At 39.5% G+C, this 12,395-nt stretch overlaps 1 non-coding gene across 7 annotated transcripts in view; it reads left to right on the top strand.

Annotated features, from left to right (window-relative positions):
- LOC127486635 (uncharacterized) overlaps positions 1-12,395 on the top strand; it is a 34,101-nt gene that overhangs the window by 1,259 nt on the left and 20,447 nt on the right. For 6 of the 7 annotated variants that reach the window (XR_011381633.1, XR_011381636.1, XR_011381634.1 and 3 more), the window contains exon 2: positions 10,292-10,349. This is a non-coding gene — a transcript (uncharacterized protein). Of the gene's footprint in view, positions 1-6,763; positions 6,896-10,291; positions 10,350-12,395 lie in introns of all 7 variants that reach the window. The other variant, XR_011381635.1, reaches the window with a different exon arrangement.

Here is a 12,395-nt window from a genome sequence, read left to right as displayed (position 1 = left end):
ATCTGCTGTGCTACATTGTTGGCACCAGGGGTCTTCTTGATCTCTTCTACCTCTGCCCCCACTGGTGAATGAGCTGAGGTTCTTTTTAATGTTGTGTGTGTGTGTGTGTGTGTGTGTGTGGCATAAAGCTATTACTCTCAGCTGGTGCCGCTGGTGGGTTAGTATGTAATGTGGTTGCAATCATTTTCTTTGTTATGCTTTTTTTAAAAGTCTTATTTATTGATTTTTGTTTATTTGAAAGGCAGAGAGACAGAGAGAGGGAGATCTTCCATTGGCTGTTTCACCCCCTCTGGAAAAAAAAAAAAAAAACCTATAACAGTTGCAACTCAGCCAGATTGAACACAGGAGCCAGGAAGTCCATCCTGGTCTTGCACATGTGTGGCAGGGACCCAATAACTTGAGCCATCCCCTATTGTCTCCCAGGGGGTGCATTCACAGGAAATTGAATCACAAATGGTGTTGCTGAACTCAAAGGTGGCACTCTTATATGGGACATGGTTATCAAAATTGGAGTGTCAATTTGTTAAGTGTCAATTTGTTAAGTCAACAACAGGAGTCACTGTGCACATACTCCCCATGTAGGATCTCTGTCCTTAATGTGTTGTACAATGTGAATTAATGCTATAACTAGTACTCAAACAATACTTTACACTTTGTCTTTCTGTGTGGGTGCAAACTGTTGAAATCTTTACTTAATATATACTAAATTGATCTTCTGTATATAAAGATAATTGAAGATGAATCTTGATATGAATGGAATGGGAGAGGGAGTGGGAGATGGGAAGGTTGCGGGTGGCAGGGAAGTCTTGGGGGGGAGGCCACTGTAATCCATCAGCTGTACTTTGGAAATTTATATTTATTAAATAAAAGTAAAAAAAAAAGGTGTGTTTAGCTGTTGCACCAAACGCCCATGCCGATTCTTGTTTTTAAACATTTTTTGTAATCTTATTTTATATTTTAAAATTTTTTATTAATTTAATTCATTAAAGGCAGAGATACAGAGTGATATACCATGTGCTGGTTCACTCCTTAAGTTTCCGACACTGTGGTATAACAGGTAGAGCTGCCAACTGTCGGTTTATTAATAGTCCCATATTATATATATATATATATATATAATATCATATTTCTATGATCAATTATGTCTTTTTTTAAAGATTTTATTTATTTGTTTGGGAATCAGTTAGAGACAGAGAGGGAAAGAGAGAGATAAAAGGTCTGCATCCACTGCTTCACTCCCTAAATGGCTCCAAGGGCTGGAAGGTGGTCTGATCCAAAGCCAGGAGCCAGGAGCTTCCTCCAGGTCTCCCACATCAGTGCAGTAGCCAGGGCTTGAGCCATCTTCCACTACTTTCCTAGGCCATAAACAGAGAGCGGTTGGAAGTGGAGCAGCCAGGTGACAAACCAGTGTTGATATGAGATGCTGGTGCTGCAGGTGGAGTCTTAGCCCACTGTCCCACAGTGCTGATCCCCAGCCATGGCTTTTAATTTCTGTGTTTGTCTGATAATTGTGGTGGCCTTCTAATTGGCTGTAGGAAATATAAGCAGAGAAAAGAGTGCATTGCTTTGCTAGGGTGTCCATAACATAATACTGTCGAATATGTGGCTTGAATCACAGCAATGTATTTCTCATTGTTCTAGAGATTGAATATTTGAGAGCAAGATGATAATGGGTTTGGTTGCTCCTGAGACCTCTCTTTGGTTACCACATAGCCACCATGTTGCTGCACTTTTACATGGTATTTCCTCTGTCTATGTGCATCCCTCCTTATAAGAACATTGATCAGTTTGAATCAGGGCTTCACATTTATGATATCATTTGATGTCAATTATCTGCTTAAAGTCTTATCTCCAAATAGGGTCACATTGGTTGTCAGCGTTTCATGATATAAATTTTAGAGAGATACAGATCAGCCTGTAGTACTTAGAAGGACCCAGGGATTTGCCCTGTAGGAAGCTGTCTCCAAGGAAGACTTCATTTTTGAAATGTGTGTTAATGTTTCTCACAGTATCATTTTCTTTTTTTTTTTTTTTTGACAGGCAGAGTGGATAGTGAGAGAGAGAGAGATAAAGGTCTTCCTTTACCGTTGCTTCAACCTCCAATGGCTGCTGCGGCTAGCGCGCTGTGGCCGGCGCACTGAGCTGATCTGAAGCTGGGAGCCAAGTGCCTCTCCTGGTCTCCCATGCAGGTGTAGGGCCCAAGCACTTGGGCCATCCTCCACTGCCCTCCCGGGCCACAGCAGAGAGCTGGCCTGGAAGAGGGGCAACTGGGACAGAATCCGGTGCCCCAAACGGGACTAGAACCCGGTGTGCCGGTGCTGCAAGGTGGAGGATTAGCCTATTGAACCATGGCACCAGCCTCACAGTATCATTTTCAATACCGTATGTAAATATTGCTGCATGCATGAACACACATGTGCACAAACCCCTGTATACATTAGATACATTATTGTGAAGATGTTTAATGGTTGCATGGAGGTAAAGTTGATATAGTAATCCATATGATGACATACTGGGGCCAGCAGTGTGGAATAGAAGGTTGAGCCTCTGCCTGCAGTGCCAGCACCCCATATATGTGCGGGTTCAAGTCCTGGCTGCTCAACTGCTCATCCAACTGCCTGCTGATGCACCTGGGAAAGCAGCAGAAGATGGCCCAAGTGCTTGGACCCTGCACCCACATGGGAGACCTAGAAGAAGCCTCTGGATCCTAGCTTCAGCCTAGTGTAACCCCAGCTGTTGCTGCCATTTGGGGAGTGAACTAATGGATGGATGTTCCATCTCTATCTCTCCCTCCCTCTCCCTCACCCTTTCTCCCTCCCCTTCCTTCCCTTCCTCCTCTTCTCTCTGTATCTCTGCCTTTCAAATAAACAAATCTTATTTAAAAATGACACAGTAACAAACATTAAAACATTATGAAAAGTAGAAAAATGATAAAACTGAATAAGTGTGTTATCCAATATCTAATTCCTAAAACATAAACAGCAAACAGAGGAGTGTTTTCTTAACATGGTTAAATTTTTTAAATTATAATTACTCAAAACTTAAACTTTTCATTATAGGGACACAATGGCAAGCTACTTTACCAAAAGCATAAATCCAATGCCACTATAGTAATTTTTCATTATTGTTTCCTATTTTTTCAATATTATCTACTTAATTGTGAATTATGGTGGGCTTTTCTGCTCTTTGAATACCACTTACAGTATTTAAGAAATTTACAAATTTATCATCGATTGTGTTTTTTCAACACAGGCACTGATATTGCCAGTTTAGTGAACACTGGGGTGATCATTGCAGGATTTAAAATGAAATTTATATTATAATGACATAGGTCTCCCTAAAATCTTCAAAGCCTCCAAAGCACATAAATTATCACATCAGTAATTTATTAGAGATATTTGATTTAGTTTTATTTTTATGGTTAATGTGTCATTACTGTTTGGCAGTTAGAAATATAATTGATAAAGCAGGACTAAGAACCAAAGGGATCACATAAACAAGAATAGTGTCTGCAAATACTAGCTGATAGAATCAAAAAGGGAGAGAATGATCCAACATGGGAAGTGAGATACACAGCAGACCCATAGAATGGCAAATGTCCTAACAGCACTCTGGCCTCATAATCAGCCATTAAGGCATGCGGATCCGGCTGAAATGCCCAGGAGAGTATTTCAGGCATGGAAAGCCAAGACACTCTGGGGGAAAAAAAAAAAAAAAAAACCTAAATGAAAGATCTCTGCGAGTGAGATCCCAGTGGAAAGAACGGGTCATCAAAGAAGGAGGTACCTTTCTCTGAAGGGAGGAGAGAACTTTCACTTTGACCATGGCCTTGTCTAAATATGATCAGAGTCAGTGAACTCAGGGGGCTTCCATAGCCTTGACAGCTCATGACAAGAGCCTAGGGTGATTACTGATGCCATAAACAAGAGTGTCAATTTGTTAAGTCAACAACAGGAGTCACTGTGCACTTACTCCTCATGTAGGATCTTTGTCCTTAGTGTGCTGTACATTGAGATTGAATGCTATAACTAGTACTCAAACAGTATTTTTCACTTTATGTTTCTGTGTGGGAGCAAACTGTTGCAATCTTTACTTAATGTATGCTAAACTGATCTTCTGTATATAAAGAGAATCGAAAATGAATCCTCATGTGAATGGAAGGGGAGAGGGAGTGGATAAGGGGAGGGTTGTGGGTTGGAGGGACGTTATGGGGGGGAAGCCATTGTAATCTATAAGCTGTACTTTGGAAAGTTATATTCATTAAATAAAAGTTATATATATATATTGTAATCAATATTCTGTACTTTGGAAATTTATATTCATTAAATAAAAGTTAAAAAAAAAAAGTAAGCATTAAGATTGTATGTTTCCTAGAAAGAATTTTGGCATGACAGTGTGAGTATATGTGTGCCTTCATTTTAGTAGGATTTATAAAAAATGTTTTAAAAAGATATATTACTTATTCATTTGAAAGGCAGAGTGACAAAGGGTGGGAGAGTTTACTCCATCAATGGCCCAAGGATCCAGACATAGCAAGGCCAAAGCCAGTAGCCCCAAATTCCTTTTGGTTTCCCATATGTGACAGGGGCTAAAGCATTTGGGCAATCATTTGTTGTCATTCCAGGTGCATTATCAGGAAACCAGATCAGATTCATAGTAGCTAGGACTGGAACTGGTTTTCTAATGCAGATGCCAAGTAGTTCAAATGGTGGCTTTACCACAATGCCAGCCCTGACAAATTTTGTTTAAAAAAAAGGAAAATTCTTGTACCTTCCCTAGAAATGGTTCCAAAGACACTTGCAAGTAAAGAAATATTTACTGAAGACAGTTTTGTTAAGAGCAGAGAGACTCAGTGCTTATGGATCCAGACCTGTTTCCTACCTTCCCTATCACAACTCAGTGCAATGGAAACTCCACTCCTAAGTGCAACTGAGAACACATGGCACTCTCTCCTGCTAGCTGCCAGCTTGGGATGACATCCTCATTTTTTTTTCCTGTCCTTAGTTGCCTACTGCCAGAACTATGCACTGGGTGAGTGCAGCTGAGAGGTAGGGCCCAGACCACACTTGAATAATGGAGACTCTGTATTGGGCATTAGGATGCTTGGATCTCATCTCCCACAATATGCAATGTCCACTGTAGGCACATCCATAGAAACAGTACATTTGCAGTGACTTTGGGTTGAAAGTATTAGAGATATTAAAGAGACAGCCTTCTTTTTATTTATTTTTTATTTTATAAGCAAGGACAAATAACAATGAAAGAAAGTTTCCACCTGCTGGGTCATTCTCCATTCAAAATAAATAAGACTGAGCTAAGTTAAAATTGGGAGCTGGTAAGACAGGCATGATAACACTGAGAATTAAGTGTTAATTGGGATGCTCACTTCCCTTTTCAGAGGGTCAGTTCAGATCCCAGCCACTTTACTTCTAATCCAGCTTCTGACTATTAGGCCTGGGAAGGCAACACATGTTGGCCCACACCAGTATGGGAGATGAGACCTGCATGGAATTCCTCAGTCCTAATTTTGCCTTGGCCCAACTTTGGCTGTTGTAGGTATTTGGAGAGATGGGGCATAAACTACCAGATGGAAAAATCTCTGTCACTCTCTCTGAATTTCAAATAAATTATTTTTTAAACAGTTATAAATTGGGAGCTAGGCACTCAATTTTGGTCACCAATGTAGCTAGGTGTCCCAACTACTTGAGCCTCTACCTTCTGGGTGATACAGACCTAGGGTGAGCATTAGCAAGAAGCTGGAGCTGAATCAGGATGGAGCTGGGACTCAAACCCAGGCTGTCTGGGATGTGCTGACCCAAGCAGTTTATTAACCACTAAACTCAACCTCAACACTTTAAGGAGATAAAAAAATTATAAGATTGTCAATGGTGATGGTTACAACTGAATGAAAACAGTGAATTGTATAGGTACTATTAACAGATGAATCTCATGGGAATTTGCATTTATATCCAATTATGCTATTTAAGAAAATTATATGACTTAGAATATATTGTATTATTTCAAACTTTTCATGTAATGTATATTTTAGTGTCTCAAACTCCAATGCATATAAAATGTCGACTTTCCTCTGTAGGTTACATTGCGTATTTACATATAAATATGAATATAAATGTAAGACCAAGGGATGACAGCATATTAACTAGATAATGAACAGTGATTGATTCAGGACCAAGGGATATTGGTTAAAAGATGGCATTAATCTTTTCTGTATATCTTTTCTGAGAATAAAATTAAGAAATGAATTAACATGAAACAAACCATGGTCAGACATCAGAGGCATGTGACTATATAATTTACCAGAGATGAATCTGAGAAGACTAACATTTGGGACTGACATTGTGGTGCAGTAGGTTAGGCCACTGCTTGCAATGCTGGCATTCTATATTGGCATGCCATTTGGAGTCCTGGCTACTCTGCTTCTGATCCACATTCCTGTGAGTGTGTTTGGGAAAGCAGTGGAACATGGCCCAAGAACTTGGATCCCTACCAGCCATATAGGAGACCCAGATAGAATGGCCTGGTCCTGACTCCTGGCCCCATCCTGGCTGTTGCAGACACTTGGGGAGTGAGCCACAAGAACGAAGATCCATCTATCTCTTTGTCAGTCTCTCCTGCCTCTCTCCTTATTTCCCTTTCAAATAAATCTTTAAAAAAGAAAAAGATTAACCTCATTTCATAATCCTTGTGATGGAATCTTAATTACCCAATCTCCTTTCTATTCATCTCTCCCTTTATACTACAGCGACTATTTATTCCCATTCATCCAGTACAAATTACTTACTAGAATTGCTGTCATGACTTGGTGCTCAAAAACATGAACTGCAATCATCATATGATATCTATACTTAAGAAACAGATAAAGAAGTTGCTTAAGGTTAGCCATCTATTTGTGAGTATGGTCTTCCCACTTTTATTCATATCAGGACTCCTCATTGAATCCAAATATCTGACCCCAGTAGGAACAGCTCCCATTGAAAGAGGTGTGTGATGACCAAGGGAACAATTCCTGGGAATGGGTATGAGAAACCAGTATGTTGTGTTGCTAAACTAGTTCTTTGATCCCTGAAAGTTCATTTTTTTATTTAAAGGAATGTGTCACAGAGACCCATTTTTTTAAGCATGTAATTTCTTCTGTGTCCTGAGATGAGAGTACCTAGGCTATAAATTCAATTTTGCACAATAGTCACTAAAGGGCAATGGCAGGATCAGAGAAGGCTTGGGAATTTCAACAGGGCAAACCATAGGTGAGGCACAAAGAAAGCCAGGGATAGGCTGTGGGTCAAGAGTCAGTACCCTGTCCTACTCCACTCAAGCCCATCTCAATTCTAGCCATCTTCATATGAGAGCTTCATGAAACCCTCTGTTGGCCTATTTGCCTAGTTTGTAACATAAACCAACAAGTAGAGGGAAAAGTTCAGATCCATTTCTTAGAACAGTAAGTGATTTGTTAGATATTTAGATGGACAGATGGATTTCAGAAGCTCTTAGTTATGTAATTAATGGAGATTGAAACCTTTGTATTTGTGGACACTTTTTGTTTCAAAATATGCACTAGAATAGTTTTCTCAACTCTGGAATATGACCCAAGGATGGAACACTAATTATTTTAGTAGAAAAGACTAAGTATCTTTATATGACCATACTTCCCCTCCCCATACTGTCTATGGATTGTGTGAATCAAATATGTTTATAATGCAAGTTTTTCTCTGTTAATATCAGTTACCCATTTTTTGACAATCATAAATGTTGCAGAGATTTAGTGTTGGTCCATTTCCAATTATTATTTTTTTTTAGATTTTTCTTTTTTTTTTTGATAGGCAGAGTAGACAGTGAGAGAGAGAGACAGAGAGAAAGGTCTTCCTTTTCCCGTTGGTTCACCCCACAATGGCCGCTACAGCTGGCGTGCTACAGCTGGTGTACCACACTGATCTGAAGCCAGGATCCAAGTGCTTCTCCTGGTCTCCCATGTGGGTGCATGGCCCAAGCACTTGGGCCATCCTCCATTTTCCTCCTGGGCCACAGCAGAGAGCTGTACTGGAAGAGGAGCAACTGGGACAGAATACAGCACCCCAACTGGGACTAGAGCCCGGTGTACTGGCACCACAGGTGGAGGATTAGCCTATTGAGCCACAGCGCCGGCCCATTTCCAATTATTTAAAATGTGAGCAAATCAGACTACTGCTGATAATCACTTTGTAAAATATAAATAAAATGCAATACAGTGCCCAACTAGAGTATAAAATATTTCAATATATTCTTTTTTAAAAAAGATTTAGTTATTCATTTGAAAGTCAGAGGAGAGGCAAAGACAGAGAGAGAGGTCTTCCATCCTATGGTTCACTCCCCCATTGGCCGCAATAGCTGGAGCTGTGCTGATCCGAGGCCAGGAGCCATGACCTTCTTCTGGGTCTCCCAGGCCCAGGGGCTCAAGCACTTGGATCACCCTCCACTGCTTTCCCAAGGCACAGCAAAGAGCTGGACTGGAAATGGAGCAGCCAGGTTTCAAACCGGCACCCATATGGGATGCCGGCACTTCAGGCCAGGATGTTAAACCACTGTGTCACAGCACCAGCCCCTCAATACATTCTTATGATATCCAGGCATTTTGTGTGGCAGCAGCCTAGCTGACAGAGTTGGCATGACTCATGCTCACGAACAGGTCTATGTGAAGGTCTCTTGATTGTATATGGCATGCAATTAAATTCTTCCTTACCAAGAGTATATCAGCATTTGATATATAACAAAGCAACAAAAATTTATGTTATAATTTTCTTTGTAATTATTTTTTAAAAGGCTGAGCATCAGAGAAGGGGTGGAGGAGGGAGGGACAAAGGATGAGGGAGAAAGAGAGACTGTTCCATCTGCTGCTTGATTCACTCTCTAATTATCCTAACAGCCAGGGCTATGCCAGGCTGAAGCCAGAAGGAAATAATCTTACCTGCATCTCTTTTGAGGGTTACAGGAACCCAAGTACTTGTCCATCATCCACTACCTCCCAGGTACAACAACAGGGTGTTTTATTTTAAGTATGGAATAACCAGGATGGAAACCACAGATTTGCTTATGGGATGTGTGTCCCAAGCAATATTCTAACCTGCATCACCATATACAACCCTCTCAAGTTTGGTGGTTTGCTCTGGCTCTTGCCCAAACCCTGTGTCTCCAATAGGCAAGTCCCAGACTTCTTCATAATATAAATGTTTAATAAGGTAAACTCCAATAAGCAAGTACTTTTCAAAGTGTATAGGTGTCATATTTACTGATGTCCAGTTGTGTAGAGCAAGAAAAATGGTAATGCCAAGGATCATTGTGATGAAGATTATTTGAAGGCTTGTGTGTTGGGAGGTGTGTTATTTGGGATAATTACTAGGAAAGTATAGTACAATAAGTATGTATTATATCCATTTTTACTGTACAGTTGTGGGTAAAAATACACAGGTTGCTAAATGACTAAATTCTATAGGATTTTCAGTATATGGACGGACTCCTGTTCAGTACATCTGTAGTAATACCAAAGTAGTTAATACCACTCAAGTATTTTTTTTCTGTAGTATGGTTTTAGTGACAAAATGATGTTTATTTCTATGATATACTGAAATTTGTTTAAACAGTCATCCTGAAAATAATAACTTGCTTCTCAGTCATAACTTACTTTTTTATTTAAAGATATATTTTATTTATTAAAAAGACAGAGTTACAGATAGAGGTAGAGACAGAGAGAGAGGTCTTCTATCTGCTGGTTCACTCTCCAGATGGCTGCAATGGCTGGAGCTGCACCGATCCAAAGCCAGGAGCTAGGAGCTTCTTCTGGGTCTTCCATGTGGGTGCAGAGGCCCAAGGACTTGGGCCATCTTCTACTGCTATCCCAAGCCATAGCAGACAGCAGGATCAGAAGAGGAGTAGCTGGTACTAGAATCATTGCCCATATGGGAAGCCAGTGCTTCAGGCCAGGGCATTAACCCACTGTGCTACAGTGCCGGCCCTATCACTAGCTTTTTAAAAATAAGTAGCAACAAAATGATTCCATTAACCTAAGGATAACTAGATTTAATCACTGCCAGTTAGTAAAATTTTGGGTGCTCTTTCAGGATCTTCCCTTCCCCTCATCAAGTGTAAATTGCTAACTCACCACAGAGATTGTTTCTGTTTCTCCAGCTAATATATCTATAATTCTGCATTCATATCTATCATGATCTTCCCTACATTGTAGAGTCTAAGTGCAAGCGAGACCAGTTCTCTCACAACTCCCTGTATTCACTTTGTTTTCCAGGTGTAATTGTAGATGCCACTACATGTTTCGGGGGCCAAAGAAAATGAATACAACACCAGTAAGTTGTTTGCTTATTTCTCAACTTGTTTTACATTGTATTATAGGAGCTTTATGAGCATTTTTAAATTAAAATGGAAACATAAAAGTGATAAACAAGGTAGTATTGTCATAGTTATAAGGTATTAGAGCCATCAGAGCTGATTGTAAATTTGTCTACAGTCTTTCTGATGCCTCAAAGACATACTGTTACATGGTTCAAATCAGAAATTAGAATTTGCTAAATTCTAGTGGAAAATGAAGTCTGGAATAGTATTTATTGGTCATATGATGCTAAAGTGGAAGTGGTTTAGTTCCAATCTAGAAATAAACATACAACATTCTGCACTGGTAAGAGTTGCTAACTGGTAATAAATCAGTTAATAAAGTGTTTTAGGAATTGTGAAAATACCCTTGGGAGACTGTACCAGATTTCTGGATTGGACTGGGGTTGTGTGGAGAGCAGAATCTCTTCAGGTTCTTAAACAGCTCTACATACATTTCTTCCTGCCAGACTATACATGCTGGTTGTGCTGCAAACTTCCCAAAGCTCTGTCTTCCAGCAAATCATTCCATTCTTCATTCATACTTTAAGCTACTCAAAGTACCCTCAATTCAATTAGTCAAACATTTATCAATGTCATTAAGTATATTGTCTGGCTTTTGCCTTGCTTGAATTTTTTACATTTAAAATATATTTACATATTTGAGAATTAGAAAGAGAGACAGGTAGATTAGGAGAAATCAAAGAGCCTCTTATCCACTAACTTACTCTCCTAAATATCCATAGTAACCAAGAATGAATCCAAGAGCCAGGAATGTACTCCTTTCCCCTGACATGAGTGGTAGAAGCCTAATTACTTGAATTATCACCACTGCCTCCCAGCACATGTGGTAGTATAAAATTGGCCTCAAAAGCAAGAGCTGGGAATAAAAACAAGCACTGTTAACTAGAATTAGAATATCTTTTTAAAATTTTATTTATTTATATAAGTAGAACAGATTTCATGTATTTCCTATATATGGTTTTAAGAACATGATGATACTTTTCACTCTCTCTCCCTTCCCTTCCTCCTTTTCACTTTCTTATTTTTCTTTTAATTTGTGTGATAGCACATTTTCAAGTTACTTTATAATCACAAGCTCAGTCCTCCACCAAATAAAGAATTCAACAAGTAGATAGTAGAAACGCCACTGTTCCTGAGGAATATAGAAAAGGGATACAGATGATAATCAGATCTCAAGATGTCAGTTTCACTCATACATTTTTTTCTGCTGTATAGGCTACCAAAAATCAAAGAAAATATTTTTGTCTTTTTAGGGTTGACCTGTTTCAGTAGGCATAATTGTCTTCAATTGCATCCATTTTGTTGCAGAAGAAGGATTTCATTCTTTTTTATGGCTGAGTAGTATTCCATTTTATATATGTGTGTGTACACACATACACACACACACACACACATACCACATTTGCTTTATCTAGTCATCAGTTTATGGACATCTGGGTTGATTCCCTATCTTAGCTATTATGAATTGAGCTGCTATATAAAGTTGGGGGCACAGGTAATTCTTTCATATGCTGATTTTATTTCCTTTGGGTAAATTCCCAGGAGTGGGATGACTATGTCATATGTTATATCCATTTTTGGATTTCTGAAGAATCTCCAAAATGTCTTCCATAATGATTGTGTTAGTTCACATTCCCACCTAAGTGTATTAGGGTACATTTTGCCTACATTCTTGCTAATATTTATTTGGAGGGGCACTTTTGGGTGAAAGCCATTCTTACTGGGGTGAAGTGAAACCTCATTATGGTTTTTATTTTCATTTCTCTTGTGCAAATCTTGTTGCCTTGGCTTTGGTTCTAGGTGAACCCAGGATTGTAGTGTCTGAGTGAGTCCTTTTATTTTAGTGGCTGTCAGCTGTGTCTGTTAGTAACACAATGGTCTAGTCAGCTGCAGTTCCTAGGGATGGAAATGTGCCTTTGAGATGAATAAGTGTTTCTTTGGGTGTGCATCTTTGGTCCACAGATTCTGTGTTAGTCTCCCTGATGATTGTGATAGCCAAG

This window comes from Oryctolagus cuniculus, chromosome 13 (genome assembly GCF_964237555.1).
Source record: "Oryctolagus cuniculus chromosome 13, mOryCun1.1, whole genome shotgun sequence".
In the NCBI taxonomy this organism is placed as follows: Eukaryota; Metazoa; Chordata; class Mammalia; order Lagomorpha; family Leporidae; genus Oryctolagus; species Oryctolagus cuniculus.
This window is presented reverse-complemented; position numbering and strand designations above follow the sequence as displayed.